At 43.3% G+C, this 19,116-nt stretch overlaps 1 protein-coding gene across 6 annotated transcripts in view; it reads right to left on the bottom strand.

Moving 5' to 3' along the window:
• Positions 1–18,360, bottom strand: part of EHF (ETS homologous factor) — a 42,724-nt gene extending 24,364 nt beyond the window's left edge. For 2 of the 6 annotated variants that reach the window (XM_017849729.1, XM_017849736.1), the window contains exon 1: positions 18,173–18,360. The gene's annotated coding sequence lies outside the window, so the exon portion shown is untranslated. Of the gene's footprint in view, positions 1–893; positions 948–4,353; positions 4,372–14,624; positions 14,678–18,172 lie in introns of those variants that run through there. The other 4 variants (XM_017849732.1, XM_017849730.1, XM_017849731.1 and 1 more) reach the window with 4 other exon arrangements.
• Between the last annotated feature and the right edge of the window lie 756 nt (positions 18,361–19,116).

Raw genomic sequence — 19,116 nt, 5'->3', positions numbered from 1 at the left:
TCCCCATATGCTAATGTAGATTTTCTATGGTATATAGTAATTGCTTTCTGGGGTATACAAAGCAATCCTTTTAATTAGAAAGTAGGGGAATTATTTGAATGCTCTTATTTCAGGCTCCCCTACTATTTACCTTCCAGCATAGCTTCATTATTTTTAAAAAAAAAAAAAAAAAACCCAATCAAATGTGATGTGTGGAAGTAGAGACTTCAGAATCTGAGAATCCTGAGTTAGACTCTAGGTCCCATCTTTCAACCATGTGACCTTGAGCACGTTAACCTTTCTGAGCCTCTATTTCTCACACTGGTTTAGAAATGGGAGAGCTGGAGGGGATTGTGGGGGAGTATTCGTTTCTCCTGAGCCTAAAGGCTGTTTTGAAAGATAAATAAGTATAATGGGTCTAAAGGTGTCTTGTCTAGCCCCTGGCAAACATATCCCCTGTCAAAATTAGTTTCCTTTCCCTTCTTTAAACATTAATTCTCAAGGTGTTCCTCTAACACATTTTATTTCTTCCAGGACTGAATCCCCAGTTCAGAGCCTAAGTGAGAATGACTCTATCCTGGGAGTCAAAAGGAAGCTGGGAAAAGAACTTGCTTCGCCCCATCTTCTGCTGGAGGCAGGAACCTCGGACTGGGAGGCAGAGGAGGAATCCTCAGTCACCCTAGGTTGTGGTTAAAAGCAGTTTCTCAACCTCTCCACCACTGAAATGTGGACAGTCCTTTCTGTGGGGGCTGGCCCGTGTATTGTAGGATGTTTAGCAGTACCCCTGGCCCCTACCCTCTAGATGCCAGCAGCACCCCCTCCACACACACCATGTCCCCGAGGCAAAAACCACCCCCAGTGGAGAATACTGGTTAAAAGCTTGTGGAGGCAAACAGCTCAGGCTTTGCTCTTACTGATGTGACAAACTTGGGCTGTCCCTTCGCCTTCCTGGACTGCCATTTCCTCTCCTGCGGAATAAGCATAGACTTGCTGGAGGGTTAAATGAGACAAGGCACCTCAAAGGCCACAGCAGAGTGCCTGGTACCTATAGAGTAATTGCCTGATCTGTGAAGGTTTAAGAGAATACACTGGGTATCAGAGCCACCTTTGTCTGTTCCCAGGTGGTATATATTCTGGAAAGGTAGTATAAATTATTACCTGGGCTATTAAAACTGCACACACAAAAGAAAACTATACCTTTTATTTCAAACTCAAAGAGTGGAGTGTGACCAGGTACGGTGGCTCACGCCTGTAATCCCAGCCCTTTGGGAGGCCAAGGCAGGCGGATCACTTGAGGTCAGGAGTTCGAGACCAGCCTGGCCAACATGGTGAAGCCCCATCTCTACTAAAATACAAAAATTAGCTGGGTGTGGTGGTGGGTGCCTGTAATCCCAGCTACTTGGGGGGCTGAGGCAGGAGAATAACTTGAACCCAGGAAGCAGAGGTTGCAGTGAGCCGAGATCATGCCCCTGCACTCTAGCCTGGGCGACAGAGCGAGACTCTGTCTCTAAAGAAAAAAAAAAAAAAAGCAGTGAAATGAAATGTAGATTATCCCGAGATTTTTTTTCATATATATTCCCCTATCCTTTTCATAGGTAGGAACAATTGGAGGGAACTGTATTTGATTTTGAGTCACTACTGATTGTCCAGAGGTTGACATTTGTCCCAAACTTCACCTCTTTGTGTAAGACCCACAGTTGTGGGGCAGAACTGTACTCTTCATTTGAAGAGAAGAGCACTGTGTGCTACCCGATAGACTGAAGAACTGGCAAGTACATCATGCCAGGCTTCTTGCCAGAACATATTTAACCTTAGGCAGCAAGTCACCTACAACGTGCCATCAGCTCCCCTAACATTATGGGCCACTGGGGTTTGGCCAATCTGAAATTCTTTTTCCAGCAAGTAAGCAGTGTTCTGTTCTGAACGACCACAGCCTGAGACATGGCGGGAGATAGGCCAGCCTCCGCCTCTCACTTCTTTTAAGGGCAGTTTCAGGTAAACACAAACTCCCCCAGTGCCCTGAGTTGCTAAGGACTTGGACTACTTCTGTACCAGCCACACACAGAGACACATCCCAGCCCCCTGTGCCTGCTTCTCCTGGCTTGCTTTGTCGAGGGCTTGCTTCCAGAAAAGCACCACCCTGACCACCATGTACAGCCTTGACCAATGAAGGGGAGCAGGGGGAACAGAGCATTTGGTCTAACCCGAAAGTTTAAGAGTCTCCCATTTTAGCTGCTGGTCAGTAGCAAATATGGGCATAGCAGAAAAGCAGCCTAGTGGTGCCGCATGTCTTGAGGGAAACTCTTAAGAGAATAAGGGCTCATGATTCAAATGGCCAGGGTTGAAAACTTGGTACTATGGCTTGGTGGGCTATGTTGACCTTGGAGAATTTCTATCCTCTCTACCGCCTCAGTCTCCCCACATAACAAAATTCCACTTTGGAACGTGGAGCTGATATGAGGATTAAATGAGATTGTTTGTAAAGTCATCAGCGTAGCATCTCATATGTGGTAAGTGTCTAGTCAATGTCTATGCTTATTAGAGGGTCTGCCCATGAGTCTCTGTTTAAACTGTGTTGGCTGGCACTGGGGGCATCTCATGGTAGGGGTACACTCCTCAGAAGTAAGATCATTTCTCGGAGCCCCAGGCTCTGGAGTTACATGGCCACAGTTCAAATCCTGGCTTTGCCAATTTCCTAATGGGGCAAGCTTGGACAAGTTAAAATAACTTCTTGAGACCTCAGTTTCCTCATCTATAAAATAGAGATGGTATGAAAAGCATTGTTGAAAGACAACAATGAAATTATACCTGTAAAATGCTTGGAAAAGCATGACACATAGTAAATATTTGATAAGTGTTTGCTGGTTTTTAAATAATAATCATAATCATACTTGTTTTTATTTTATTGAACACTCAAGGAGGAAATTGAGAGCCAAGTTCATTTCAAGCAAGGCTTCAAAGCTCTCTTATCTGTACTGTCTTCTCCAGTTCCAGCTGACTGGCACAGTCGAGCCTAGGACTAGATCTTATGCCTCCCCACTCCCTATTCTGAGAGCTGCTGTGTAGATGCACCATTATGGCTGAGCTATAAACAGTGGGGCTTGGACCCTGCTTGCAGAAGCCATGCTGTTCCCCTCTGACTGGGCACAGTTCTTACCCAAAGGATGAAAGCCATCCCTCCTGCCCCGCTTTCTCTCACCAGACACACTGTCAAGGCTGCCAAGAGCAGTGGTAAGGCATATGCTCCTAAACTCTGTGTTGTCAAAGGCTATGCACTCCCACATACCATGGCTGGTTTGCAGGTGCAGAAAGAAAAAGACCAGGAAGAGCAGCATGTCGTCTAAAACACGAGCCCCTGGCAGAGAACGGCTGATCGTTTCTCTATCCTCCGAGTCCCTTAGCACAGAGAATGCTCAAATACTGCAAAGAATAAGGTTTGCTACTTGGGAGGCTGAGGCAGGAGAATCGCTGGAACCCGGCAGGTAGAGACTGTGGTGAGCCGAGATCGTGTCATTGCACTCCAGCCTGGGCAAAAAGAGTGAAACTCCATCTCAAAAAAAAAAAAAAGAATAAGGTTTGGGATTGGGACTGGGGTTGATAGGGACAGATAAGCAAGAAGAACCCCTGGGCCACTGGCAGGGAGCTGGAACCACACATCCCAAGGCCCAGGAGGCTCTGCTCAGCCCTGGGATTCCTAACAAGCCCAAGGACTGCTCCACTGGCCTCCCTTCTTAAATATACAGAGCAAACCTCCCAGAAGAGACCAACACAGGCCAGCTTGGGCCTGCTCAGTTAGAGGGAGGTCTTTCTTCTGCTCAGTGATGGGGCTACTGAGACTCAGGATTGAACACTTTAAAAATAATAATAATAACTATATTATAGTAATTAGGACTTACTGAATACTTAAAGTGCCAGCTCTGCACTGCTGGTTTAAACATATTATCTCAATTAATTCTCACAACAACTCTAGGAGGCATTATGTCATTTAACAGATGGCCTCTCTGAGGCACAGAGGAGTTAGGTGACTTGTTCAAGGTCACACAGTTTAGCAAGGGAAGAGAATTCAAACTCAGACTGTCTTGCAATAAAACCTGGGAACTTGACCACTCTCTGCTGAGAAGTGGGTACTTTGCCAGAGAAGACTCATTCTCACTTTGACCCCCATTCTAGACATGGTCATAGCATTCTCCCTGGACCATCTGCTGCCTTACACCTTTATCAAGTTTATATACATATTATATATATATACATATTCATATACCTGCATATATACATGCATGCATATATAATGTAAATTATCGCCCTATGACTCAATAAAGTTATTTTAATTTTGTATTTGGGAAATAGACTGGTCCGTAATTACTTAGGCTTTACCTGAATCAGACCTCAGGCCAGAGAGCATGGTCTGCTCCTGCTGCAAGGGTGAAGGAACACTGGGAGCCACCAGGGCCACAGAGCAGATCTTAACCAGGGCTTGCACCTGCGTTCCCTGTCCCCATCCCCAGGGGACTGAGAGTCAAGGCCACCATCAGCCATCTTCCTAGCTCCCTTATTCATCCAACCACATCATCACCAAACTGCCGCAGAACTGGCTGCCATGTGGGCATCTTTACTCCTAAAGCCAAAGAAGCAATTAGTCCTTTTAAATAATTACTTTTGTGATGACAGTGATACCAACACCATTCTCAGTCCTTAATCAAAGTTACCAGCAGGTGAATTCACAGCATTTGCCCTAAGGATGTTGCAACAGCTTACTGACTTCCTGTTTCAATATGACTGTCGTTTCAAAGGACTACTCCCAAATAAGAGAAAAAAAATTCATGTACATGTGAAAGGCAACTGAATATAATACAGACAATCATTTGTGTCTTTACAAATGAATTGAATTATGAATCAAGCTTGGGGAATGTATTTGATTCTCTTGGGATTACATCACAGATAATTTCATAGCCTTATAATGTGTTTTGAAACAGACATTTTTCACGTTCCCAGGGGCAACATCTGAAGTATTATTGCTGGGGTTTCAAGGGTTTTCATCACCAATAATGCGGCACTGGGAGGCCAAGTCTGGATCCATTATAGGTACAATTTATTGACTGTAAGCCGTTTGGAAATATATATAGTATGCTGATCTTTATCAGTCTTGGTGTCAGACCCAGGCTAGGTGGCACATACTGACAGTGGCAGGCACCCAAGTTGATCAAAAGACAAGCTTACCTAAGATGACCCCCAGGGCCTTTATCAAACCCATTCAGATATGATAAAGTAAAAATAGGGCAAGCTTCAGATTGTAAAAGGTCACAGAGGCTTTTGAGACCTCAAAAGAAGCTTTGCCTCTCCTCTTCTTCCAAACATTTACAACTTCCTGGTTTTGCTTGTTTTCTGTGGGCCTCTGTGGACAACCTATCACTGTATTATTTGCCAACTTGAAATAAAATAGGTCCTAATGCTCAGTACCCCCATATTGTCAGATTCAACAATGTTTGGCTGCTGAAACCCCAGACCTCTAAACTAAAATCTGCATTTCTGAGAACTTCCCTTAATGAAGTCTTGTACACTCTCACCATTGAGATTTTCTGGTCTATAGATTCACCCACTTGCCTCCCTTCCCTTTCCCACCACAAGATGACAAACTCCAGGAGACACCAGCCTTGAAAGAAATGTCCATAAATGTAAGCAAGTCCTTATAGAGTCAGAGAAAAAAGATTCAGTGTAGAAAATTCAACATCTAATCCATCTGCAGATAGCCTACTGTTACATTATTTGCCAACTTGAATTAAAGCAGGTAATTGCTTAATTCTATTAATACCAAATGTTCAAATTCAGCAATGATTGGATACTTAAAAGTTTGAGTCTCTGAAGGCCGAACAGACAAATCTGGTACCAGAATATAGCGCTTGCAGAGGATCTCTCTGATGGTTGCTTCCATCAGGAGGACCTCAAGGCTGGCCAAGCCACCCCTTACCCCATCCCACTCCCATCTCAGTCCTTCAAAAGATACTTAATTACCCTGGACTTAAGCCCTCATACCCAAGAGAGTTAGTCTCTCAGCCTTCAGCAGAAAGAAACTATCACCAAGAAATGCTTATCCAGCCATTACAATATTGTCTCAGACCCTCTGTAATTCATATATATTTACCAAGTGTCTACTAGATTCCGGGCACTTTGCTAGGTGCTGGGGACACAATAGTAAATAAAACATAGACGCTGCCCTACCCTGATGGACTATTCACAAGGACATGACTTCCAAAACAATAGTGGCTCCTTCCAAAATCATCTGAGCTCATTCCCCACCTCCTGTTGTGAATGGAATGGGGCAAGAGCGGAGAGAGCCAGGCAACCCTCTCTGGCATTTGAGAATGACCAACCTTGAAAAGTATTTCAACTAGTCTTAAAAGCAGGACCAATCCTCTTCTCTCTGGCAACCCCATGCCCTTGCCTTCACAGAAAACTGACTAGGACGTGGATTTGGCAGACAGGATAATGCTTCTGGGTTTCACAAAGCAGCCTGAGCCAAAACCAATCTCCACTCAGGGCAGAATAAAGCAGTGGGTTGTCCGGATGGCTGAATGTCTCTCTCCAAGACAATGGTGTGTTTATGTGTAGGAGGGTCAGAAGCAGGTTGTTAACATAAAACCCACCGTAAACAGAGCTGTTAATTCAGTTGCTGGCAGGGGCTTCTGTTATCTTCTGAATACCTCCCAGAGGGTATAAGCCCTACCTTTTCATTTGAGTTGGCAGCAGAGTTATTTTTTTGCACCTGTTGCTCTGCTCCGATAACAACGCAGTTAAGCATTGATTTGTAGGAAAATAAACAGAAAAAGGCAAAGAAAGGCATCTGCCCAAACAGCCTGAGCTGGTTTGACTGAGTGTTCATGCCAATTTGTTTTTCCTATAAAAAACCAAAGAAAAACCTGCATTTTCAGTTTGGATGCTACATTTCCACTCCCTTAATATAAAAGAGGGTATCAAATAGGCCAGAGGGAGCTGGCAAGGCTGAGAAGCCGGAAGACATTGTACTTTTCCATTGGCTGGTTCTGTGAGGGCACTCAGGGGTGTCCAAGGTCTGCAGAGTGACATGGCCAGCCTCCAGCCAGCCCAGGTTCAGATCACAAATCAGATTAACAAGGGCAGAGAAAAGACTGCTGGGATACGATCGAAACCAAAACCACACTCTTCCAAATGGTTGACTTCCAAAAGTCAATACAGTCTATGGAGTAGGTGTAGTCTCTAGGTTACCTCCTAAAATGGAGGCTCAGTGTACCCAGATCTCAGTCTAGCTTCTCCCCTAGACATCCTACATCCAGCCCTGGGCAAAGAGCATAATTTGAAAACCCTTAGTTCCCGGACCACAGTTTTCCCATCGCATAAATGAGGCTAGCCACACCTACCTCAAAAGCGGGCTGTGTAGACCCACTCATCTCCTGCCAAGAGATTTGAGGTCTCAGGTCCCAGGTAGAAAGGGCCTGAGATGTGCTAGATGTGATTTCTGTCCTAATCCAAGCATCATCACATGCTCACTTCTCATTAATTTGTCAATGTCACATGATAAGCTAAGTCCAAAAAGGGCCACAAGGAGTTAAACAAATAGCCTAAATGGAGATCATGAACAACATTAATTAAGCCATGGCATCAGCACTCAGCCTTCAGCACACACAGTCAGAGGGAGTTTTTGAATATCTCTTTTTGGCCAGGCGCAGTGGCTCATGTCTGTAATCCCAGCACTTTGGGAGGTCGAGGCAGGCATATCACTTGAGGTCAGGAGTTCGAGACCAATCTAGTTAATATGGCGAAACCCCGTCTCTACTAAAAATATACAAATTAGCCATGCATGGTGGCATGTGCCTGTAATCCCAGCTACTTGGGAGACTGAGGCAGGAGAATCACCTGAACCCAGGAGGTGGAAGTTGCAGTGAGCCAAGATTGTGCCACTCACTCCCAGCCTGGACAACCAAGTGAGACTCCATCTCAAAAAAAAATAAAATAATATAATATAATATCCTTTTTAAGCTTTGTAGAAGAAAGCACAGTCAAGGCAACATGCAACATTTCCCCAGACAAATACCTTGCCCCAGTTTTCTGAGGGCTGTGGGGGGTTCATTACTACCAGACCACTGGCTTCATGGGGAAGGGGGGCTTATGGCAGTGGGGAATGGCCTCAGAAATGTTGCCTCTCCAGGAGCATTAAGAATTGGGTGTTCCTACAGGGGAGGGATATGACTGCCTGAGTGTTCCCAGACATTCTTGTCATGAGCAGCGTAGGGAGTGGAGTGCTTAGAACCAAATCGGGCAGCAGAAAAATAAAAGATTTAACAACACCTTTAGTTGACTGAAAAATAAATAAGACCAACTGTGCAAGAATGTGGGAAGGGTGGAGGATGGTAAGGGGTGGGGATTGGAGCCAGGGAGGGGTCAGGATGGACTAGGACAATGGATTTGACCATTTCAAGAGTCAAGTTTCCTCATAGGAAAAGACCAAGATGTTTAAGTCAAGGAAAGAGCAACAGCCCCCAGCTCAGAATCTTGAAAACCACGTAATTGCAAAACAACAACAAAAACTATGACAGTGATAATAGTTCATATTTGTTGAGGGTTTAAAATGTGCTAGAAATAGAACTAGGCATTACATGAATTACCTCATTTAATCCTCACAATAACCCTGAATGTTAGTACTAATATTAGCACCATTTTACAGAAAGAGGTTAAGCAACTTTTCTAAAGACATAAAACTAGCAAATGGACTGGATATATTATAATACGTGTACTTGGAAAGGGGTGGGGAAAGCAACATAATTCTTTTGAAATTACTTGAAAATGCATCCTTGTGTTTCTAAAGAGAAGGAGGATGTCTGTTAGGACCTCATACTTTCAATTTCAAAGTTGAGATCCTTCAAGCACGGTTCCCACAACTTTTTCCCCAAAATATAAATAGGAGACATATTGATCATCCTCGTGCCCTAATACAGAAGCTCCCTTTCAGTGCAAATCAGTCTGGATGCTACAGAAACACCACTTCACAGCCACTCAAACCCATCTATCAGAACTTCAGTCTGGCTTCCCGTTGGAGGCCCCACATTGACTCAGGGGTTAGGATTGGCTGCCTGAAGCCACCTCAGACTTATTAGCCATGATAAAAGAGCAGTAATAACAGCAAGAAAAAAAAAACTTGAAAAATGAAGGGTGAATTATGGCTCTTTTGGAAGAGCACCTGATGTCTTAGCCATCACAGATTTGTCCTGATGACAAGCTTGCTTGTGTTATGGACATCACTGACTGACCAGAGAAAGACCATGAAAATGTTATTGGGGGAGCCTGAATTCCATCCCTGAGACAAAGAAATTGAGGAAAAGTCTTCACCTCTTCCACCATCACTACATCTATGACCCTGTTTTGAACATTGGAACAGTCTATAAAAACCTAGCCCTAAAACACCACCAGAACTTCATGAGACTTATTTCATTAGCATCCCTGCAGCTCAAGAGGCAAATAACATCTGAATTTTCTCACAAGTTAGACGACTTCTTCTTTAGAAGAAGTAGAGTTTTCCTTTTGTAGCGATAATCATTCAATAGCAGCAGGCAAGAAAGCCGAGTTTGTTTTTAGATCCTTCCTATGAGAACACTAGACTCGTGGCACACTAGGTCTCATATTTCCTTCCAGAACAGACTTTATTCTGCTTCTCTTGGCTCACTGGTTTATGCAGCAAGCCCTCTGGAAAATAAAATCATGAAAAACCCACCAGTATTGCAAGCAACTCCCTACCAGAAAGGTTTTTCAAGGAATTAAATCCCTTCCAGGCAATTATTCAGCTATCCTTCCAGTTGTTTGGAGGAAACCTTTGGAGCTCAAACAAAACTGTAAAACTCACTAACTCAAAAATGACATCCTCTCTCCTCAACAGGCCATAGCTTCCTACCAGAGGTTGCGTAGCTGAGCCTGATGAAAATGAGGAGGGGGCTCTCTGCAGCAGCTGCCCAGACTCCCAGCCCTGGGAGTTGTCATACATTCCATTTCACCACAACCAGAGGCAGGACCAGCTACATCATTTGCAGAGCTCAGTGTAAAAGGAACATGCAGGGCCCTTTGTTCAAAACTTATGAAGAATTTCAAGATGGCAACAGCAGAGCCTTAAACCAAACACGGAAACTTTCTAAGCATGGGGTCCTGTGGAACTGCACGAGTTGCACACTCATGACATCAACCTTCTCCAAGGGGTCAGTAACCACATTGGCCTTCACCCGTACCCATGTTTCATTACTGTGGGTGGGCAGGGGTCTCTTCTGTCTTTGTTCCATGGACTACCTCCTGAGGTCGTTGAGAGGATTAAACTAAACATGACATTGAACAGGCCTGTAACCACCTGGCTTACAGCAGGCACTCAACAAATTACCATTATCATTCTTATTATCATCTTCATTATGCCAAAGTCTCTTCACAACTCCAAGGCTACCCATAGGCAGGAACATATGGGAAGATCATGTTCCCCTTTTGGCAGAGACCATCTATCAACTGGTGCTGTTCAGAAGTCATTTTGTTAGTCGTGTATGAGAGAATGCTGTAAATGAGGTGTTCTTAACCTTTCAAATGTACGATGGATCTGTTTTGTAATCTAGTGAGGCCTACAGGCCTCTTCTCAAAATAATATTTTTACATGACAAAGTAAAATATTATAAGATTAAAAAGAAACTCTATTTTAAAAGACAATGTCAAAATACTTTTTAAAATAAATGCATGATATCACATTCTGGTGCAAAAGTAATTGCAGGGTTTTTAAATTTTTTTGAGACAGAGTCTCACTCTGTTGCCCAGGCTGGAGTGCAGTAGTGTGATCTTGGCTCACTGCAGCCTCTGCCTCCTGGGTTCAAACGATTCTCCTGCCTCAGCCTCCCAAGTAGCTGGGATTACAGGTGTGTGCCACCACCACACCCGTATTTTTAGTAGAGATGGAGTTTCACCATGTTGGTCAGACTGGCTATTTTTGTAATTACTTTTAATGGCAAGAACCACAGTTAATTTTGCACCAACCTGATAACAATATATGTGCTTCTTCATTAATACATTAAATAAGAATATCTACCTAGCGCAAATCTAACTTGATATCAAATACCCACATTTTGTGATATATGTAATAGGTGTAATAAGACATGCAAATGTGATTTCTCTTGGTGACAGTCACAGTTGCAGTTAATACTACCATGGAGTTTTGCCTACATTCATATTGAAAGAAAATATTAAATTCTAGTTAGAGAGTATTGAAAATAAAGATGATTTTTTTTTACATCCAAGTTCACAGAACCTGAATTTACCCTTGGACCCCAGGTTAGGGATCCTTGTTGTTTTACTAATAACAAGAACTACTTGTTCAATTCAAATGGGCTCTAGAAACCACATTTGCATGACCAGAAACCTCATTTGAATAATTTACTAAGAGGTAGACCCCAGAGTGCCTGGGCAAAAGAAGTAATTTTTTTCCCCCAAAGCCTCTAGAATGCCCAAGATTCATGACCTCAGCATCAGTGGTCAGTAGACATCTGGAGACTTGATCAAGAATTTTAGAGGTGGGCAATAGTATACTCACTCCTAAAAGCTGGTCATGTGAACTGCCTGAAGGAGAATCAGTATTTTCTGCAGGTCCCTATGTGCCAGGCATCAGGACACAAGGACAGGAACGTGCTGTGTACCCAATCACCCCAGGTCTCCCAGGACCTCCTTGGTGGTGGTTTGCAGCTGACTCAAAACAAGGTTCAATTTGGATGTCCCCTCTTAATATGGTTCATCCATCTCCCTGCTACCCACCTTCCCAGTAAAATCCCTATTGCATTTCTTTCCCAAGGTCACAGTGAAGAACCAACATTGATCTCTACACACACACACACACACACACACACACACACACACACACACAACCAAAATCCCAGAATTTAATACACATTCACTCTGACCCAACAGAAACTCACTGAAAACACTCAAATTGAAGATTTCCCTTGATATCCATTCCACAAATTACTAATATTTACTCACAAGGTTTTGTTCGGGTGCTTTCACATTCTTTCTTAATTTAATCCTTACAACAGCCCAGTGCAGTAGACGTTATAAACTCCATTTGCCAGATGAGAAAATTTAGATGCTACAGCTTATATAACTCACTCAAAGTCATTCAACTACCCAGTGGTAGAGTCCAACTTGAGCTCAGATATCTGGACTCTAAGTCCGGTGTTCTTCACACCACATCTCAGCAGCTTCCAAGCCATAAAATCTCTTAGCCTTCTACCACTTCAGATACACATGCAGTCAAATTTTACTCCATCAACATTCCTTGACCCACGGCCTTCTGCCTAGTGGAATTAAGATGACTAAAAGGTGAGCTAGCTGCACTCTAATTTTCTAAGTGGGCATGATCGAGACAGGCTGAATTTAAGTCAAATCTAGAGTACACTGCAAAGACAAAGCAAGTTTTATCATTAGTCAGCATCATGACAAGATTGAAAATTGTTCTCATCTTTCAGACTCTGCTCACCTTATTGTCCAGAATACATCATTGGCCATACTGAGGAGATTTTTTTTAAGGTTCCTAAGAAGAAGCCTGGAATAACCTCCACAAGATGACCATATTTTCCAGTCTCCATTACTGTATTCAAAAAGTAGAAGATCCTCTTCTTATTCCAGGAAAAGCTCAACAGACTTTTGGGGGACGTTGTATCAGGCTGAGAAAGGGCTGGACAGGCAACTGAAATTTTTTGAAGCCACAATTGGGCCAATAAGAGCCCACCCCCCAAGATTATTTATTGTGCTTCTGTGATAGAAAGTGGGGTGGAAAAGCAGCTATGAAATTTTATGTTCATAATTACAACAACATCAAAGAAAAAGGACATTGAGACAGGGTCATACAAAAGTAAAAATAAGTTGTTATGGTAAAATGGCAGAGTTAATGAGGTGGTCTATTAGTCTAAAATCCAAATATTATAATAGGCATTTTGGTTTCTTTTTATTTTTGGCTTTGTTTTAATCAGAAAGCACATCTTGTATGCACTTATACTGGCCATATTTTAAATAAGTAGGCAAGTACCCCTAATAACAACTAAGATGTTTCTGAGTAAAGAAGTGAGGAAGGCTCCCAGGGCCAGTGTGTGCGGCAAGATTGGAGGAGGAGAGATAATGTGAACCAACTGACCAGAACAAGGGGCCCAGCCCTGTAAAACAAACCGAAGACAGAATGTGGTTAGGTGCCTGTGAAATAAGTTTTCATAGGAGTATTTTACAGTGTGTCTCTTGTAAAACAAGGTCAATTAAAACCCTAGGAGCCTCTTTAAATGGGCCACCCTGCTTGGTCCTGTTGCAAGTTCTGGTTTCTCCATATACAAGGTTGAGGCTTTCTGGGTATATCAGAGTCTCCAGGTTAGGGTGCTCAATGTTTGGGTCAGCCACAGGGTCTTCCTCTAGGAGAAGTGAGTCCACATACATTCGATCTACTCAATAAGCCATGGATAATCAGTCAAGCAAGCTCATCAGTACCATACAAACTCAGTAGACACCATGAGTGCCTAAATGTCCATTTTCTGGCAGGTTGCTTTGGCATTTTATAGAAGACACCAGTAGAGCACCTGCCCCTGTGCTTAGATGGTTCCCTGCCATCACAAAACAGTCTGTTTCGTCCACTTCTACATTCCCACCAGCTTGAGACAAATGAGGCAAATTGACAAAGCTGGGATGTTGTCATGGGAGTGGATTCTAACATTCCCTAATAAAGGCTCCAGGTGTCAGATCTTAGTACCTCCACTAGGTATAGCCCTTAGCCCAAATTCTGAAGGCCCTAAAGAATCCATTTAAGGGCTCTTGCTAACCTTTGCTGCCTCATCCTTAGAAGGCTTCTCCCACCTGTTCTCAGTTCTCACAGATGCGTGCTTATCCTGCCGACCCCCAGGCACTCCCACCACTCCCAATCACCACAGCCACAGAATCTGAGGGTTAAAATGGATCTTAAAGATGATTAGGTTCAAACCCGTTTGTCCAGAGGTGGAAACTAAAGCTTGGCAAAGGAGAATGTGTGCTCTGGGCCACACAGCTCTGCCAGTGCTAGAAGACCAGGTCCCTAGACTACCGCCTGGGCACCGCCTCCCATCCCACCTTCCCTGCACTGTGCTCCCATCACTCCAAAGCTGGAGTTCAAAATTCTTCAGGGAAGATTCTTAAAGAAATATTTCCACCCCCCTCTGAAGTATAATAAACACTGTAGCAAATAACTCTGAGGGATCCCTGGAAATTTCTACTTCAGCACCTCCTGGCTTCTGGACATCAATGCCATTTAGCTTGAAACTATGTCCCACGCTAAGAATAGCTGTGGTGAGGAGCCATTCTCCTCACTGCACTGTTTGTTTCCTGCACAGCTTAGTAGCTTGGCCCTTTGAAACCTGTTCAATTTAAGTAAACACGTTTTTAATAACAGCACGATTGTTTGCTCATTAGAACAAATCTGTTATTTTAAAATCATATTCCTAAAAATTAGATCTGAAAAGTGTCAAATAAAGTTAATTATCTATGCCCTCCTTTCAGTTATACAGCAAGAGATTTAAGAGAACCTGGGCAAGGTGTGGCTGCCCTCCTGCATCTGTCTTCAGATGGCGATCCCTGCCATAGACCCGGCTTACCCAAGCTGAAAGCCACAGCACCGCGTTCGGTTTCCCAGTAACAAAGGCAGGGTGAGAATGTGGTCTCTAGACACCCAGGCTGCGGTGGAGCCAATGCCTCCCAACCAGGGCCCCACCCACAACAGAAATGAGTGTCACGTCAACTCTACCAGAGAGCGATCTTAACAAGAGAAATGGACTGAAACGGGAGCAACACGGTATCCCTGAAAATCAGGTTCAAGCTTTAAATTGAGTTCCTTAAAACCACGACATTGCTTCTCAAGTGTATTAGCAAATTCTACCATGGGATTCTTGCTCGCCACCCGACCCCTAACCCAGAGGTCTTTGTAAATCACATCTGCGTGAAAGGGCATAGAGATGACTCCATCTGGAGGAAGGGAGAAAAGACAATAACTTCTCAATAATTTGTATGAGCTTCTGTGTCTGTGCTTGATACTGTGACATGAAGCAGGGTCTTGCCCTGGGCTTTCAAAAAAGCAAGATGGTCTAACAATCACAACCCAGTGCTCAAATCCCCAAATTTGTGGAGATTGGGTGGGACGGGGGCATGGGAAAGATATGGAGGAAATAAAACATCACAAGATTCCAGAAAGTGAAATTCTACTTCCTTAGAAGTGAACTTTGGCCAAAAGCACTCACGTTCTGACCTGAGACCCAATAGGAGTTCCTTACAGTTTCCAATTCACTAATTGAATTCAACCTAGTAAACCTTTTAACCTCTCAGTTTCCATTTTGTCTCATACCTTAAAGGAGTCAGAAAGATATTGAAAGAAGATCAGGGTAAAGTTGGTCAATTAATGGGAGCATTTAGGGTTCCCATAAACATGGAATCACAAGTGGGAATGTAATCAGGCTTTCCTGATGTCCACAAAGGTCAAAGACACTTCCATTGGGAGATCACATAATAGATTAAAAATGAAAACAATACGGCTAGGCACGGTGGCTCAAGCCTATAATCCTGGCACTTTGGGAGGCTGAGAGGGGCGGATCACCTGAGATCAGGAGTTCAAAACCAACCTGGCTAACATGGTGAAACCCCGTCTCTACTAAAAATACAAAACTTAGCCGGGCGTAGTGGTGAGCACATGTAATCCCAGCTGCTCAGGAGACTGAGTTGGGAGAATCACTTGAACCTGGGAGGCGGAGGTTGCATTGAGCTGAGATCACGCCACTGCACTCCAGGCTGGGCGACAGAGAGATACTCTGTCTCTTTTTTTTTTTTTTTTTTTTTTTTTTTTTTTTACAAGTCCCCAAGAGGGCTTTATTTTTTCTTTTCAACATCCTGTTCTGCGGCTTCCTTGGCTCTTTTTGCCCGTATGCCAAAGAGTCGGGCATTGGCACGGGCCATGCGGAGACTAGCGACTCAAAAAAAGCCCAAAAAGGATTGTTTGAATTTAACAAATAGGTGTTTTTTAACCAAAGAAAAAGAACAAATACAATTGATTTTGAGCCTTTCCATAACAAATGAGGCCTGAATCAAACACATCACCCTACCCACACTACCTTGAAAGGTCTTGATGAAGGCCACCATCTTGCATGGTTATATAAGAGAACTTACAGCGCAGCTATTCCCTCAAAGTGACTTTCATTTAAAATGCCTCTCTAAAATATTTTGGAAACATAGTGAAGTATTGTCTCCATTACATTTATTATTTTTTCAAGTTCAACTACAGACCTCCAAATGACTCTCAATTCACATTCCATCATGGTTTTTAAATACCATTAGCCATTGGTGTGAAAATAGTGTTGTCTATGTGACTCCGTATTATAAGAAGATGGAATTGGTGAGTTATTTCATCGTCCCGGAATTTTAGGTCACAAAAAGAAAAGTGGATCCTCTGCAAACTCCAAATGCAGCTATTAAAGTCATTCTTAAAATCTCTTAAGAGCCTTTTCTGATAGTATCTCCTAGCCATGAAATTCTTCCTAATAACGTATCTTCTTCTCTTCTGTTAGAAATAAATTTTTCCCTTGACCCCAGTGGAATTAACACACAGCCACACAGAATCTCTAACTGCGCTTTTACACATTGAAAGACTATCTGAACACATCTTCACCTCCATGGCTACAGAACCAACTCCTGAATTAGACCTTCCATCAGTAAGTTACTGGAATCCATTCGCTCACTGTCTCGCTGTCACCAAGGTGAGTGCAGATAACCAGCAGTGGCACCTGTGAACTTGGACTCAGAATCATACACTCTCCATCTTAAAAACACATGCTCTGTTCTTGTGATAATTTGCTAAGAATGATGGTTTTCAGCTGCATCCAAACACCGCATGTTCTCACCATAGGTGGGAACTGAAGCAATGAGATACGCTTGGACTCGGGAAAGGGGAAGCATCCACACACCGGGGCCTATCATGGGGAAGGGGGGAAGGGGGGGGAGGGATGGCATTGGGAGTTAATACCTGATATAAATGATGAATTCGGTGCTGACGAGTTGATGGGTGGCAGCACACCAAGCATGGCACAAGTATAGACATATGAGACAAACGCTACATGTTATGGCACATCGTACCCCTAGACTTAAAGTATAATAACCAAATAAAAATAGAAAAAAGAAAAAAAATATAAATAAAATACAATAAAATTTAAAATAAATAATAAATAAAACACATGCTCCCATATCCTGGGAGCATGGTGGTAAATCAGCAAAGATGGACGGTGAAAATGTCGCTTTCTCACCTCAGTCTGATATTTACCAACAAGAAGTTAATTTCCCACTGTTCCCAGATCAATCCACACTGGGGCTAACACTTCTCCACAATTTGTCCAAGCAAAATTAAAAGAATCCCTGTCTTGGAAGGCATTTGTTGCTGCTGAGTCACAACTGCCTGTCTGATCATAGTCTCCCAAAATGGAGTAAACAAAGGGTTAGTTTGTCCCCTTGTTATACAATGAAGCCCTTTGCCAAAATTGATTTTTGTTTTTTCTGGATTTTTGTTTTTTTTAGATATTCAGCTCTCCCAATATCCCTGCCTGCCATGGCTGCCTGGCCACTTTTTCCAGTGTGATTGTGTATATTCTTGCCTATTTCAAGCCATTTTCCAGTCCTGGAACATATTAAAAACAAATTGGCCTTTCCCTATAGCTCATGAGTCAGAAAAATTACCAGGAGAAGACATCTCTAGAAAGCAAGACCATGTACTCTGAGCCCTAACAGCTACTTAGCCAACCAGTTCTTCACTGAGCTATATCAGAGCCACCTATCTCTAGCTGCCTATTTGTTTCAGAAGAATTCAACCCAGGGGAATGGTTTTGCCACATAGGCATAGGGAAGCAAGGGGGCTTTTAAATTCACAGAGACTGGAAGTCCAGACAATGCAGGAAATTCACAGATAATATCCAAAGTAGCCAGCCTGTCCTCCAAAATAAAATTCTGATTTGACCCAGTGAGGTAAGCCCAGGTAAGGTGAGCCTCACTTCCTGCCAGCCGTCTCCAAGAGTCTCTTCTAGTTTCATCTGTCCGGTTTAAAGCAGGCTTCTCTTTCTACTCAGGTGTTTGGATTCCAGACTCAAAAGAAGTTTTAAAAATCAGGACTTACCTCATTTACCTAAAGATTCTGGGTGGGAAATCCAGTAGCTGTGGCTGATGGAGGGGAGGCAGCAGGCTGCAATCTCACCAGCTCCTACAGGGATGGGGCACCACGGGCGTTATCAAGTCTGAGCCCTCATCAGAGTGAAGATAAATGCATATGACAATAATTTTAAATCATTTTGTAGGATGTTAAGCAATAAGCCACCAACCGGGAATTCCCTAAGTCACTTCCCCCTCTTCTGATTGGCTACCTAGCCCTTTAAAAAAATAAAATAAAGGATTACAAACATTGGCTCATTTGCATTTGGCCAACTCACACGTTAGTGTTCAAACAAAACAGGTCTAACCAGGTAATGCCTGTGTCTCAAGAACAGAGAGACAACCTGTTAATGGATGAGGAATTGATTTGGTGGTGACTGTTCTTTTCAGCTCAGAGGCTGTTTCAGGTGAAAAGCACCCTGCTCACCAAAGACACCATCAGGAAAAGGGAATGTAAAAGCAAAGTGAGTAGAAGTTCAAATCTGGAGGAGATGATGGTATAGGGGGGCCCTCTTGAGCACCTGTCTCATTTATTAGTCTGTATTTAGTCCACCCTGCTTTGGCATCAAGATCTTTGCCCTAGCTGTATAAGTACCAGGCTCTGAAGGGGCTCCCAGCAAGTTCCCTCTCCAGGCACCATGACTGCCTTCTTGACAGAGACTCTTGGCAATACAATGAACTTTGAAAAGCCTATCTCCCCTGGCCCCAGGTAAGAGCCTTGAGAGGTTTGAAAGGGAAGATCCTGAGAGGGAGGGTCCCTTACCAGGAGATGTTCAGGTCAAGCAGTCAACTCTCAAATATGCAAGAGCTGATTATCCGGTTGGTGGATTATCTAGGTTCTTCACTTCCTCTTGACACTTACATGATCTTTTTTAAAAGGTTTATTGACACTCCCTGTAGGAGTTAGAGATG

This window comes from Rhinopithecus bieti, unplaced genomic scaffold (genome assembly GCF_001698545.2).
Source record: "Rhinopithecus bieti isolate Rb0 unplaced genomic scaffold, ASM169854v2 scaffold_32083, whole genome shotgun sequence".
Lineage (NCBI taxonomy): Eukaryota > Metazoa > Chordata > Mammalia > Primates > Cercopithecidae > Rhinopithecus > Rhinopithecus bieti.
Note: the sequence above shows the minus strand (reverse complement) of the source record. Positions and strands in the feature narration are given on the sequence as shown.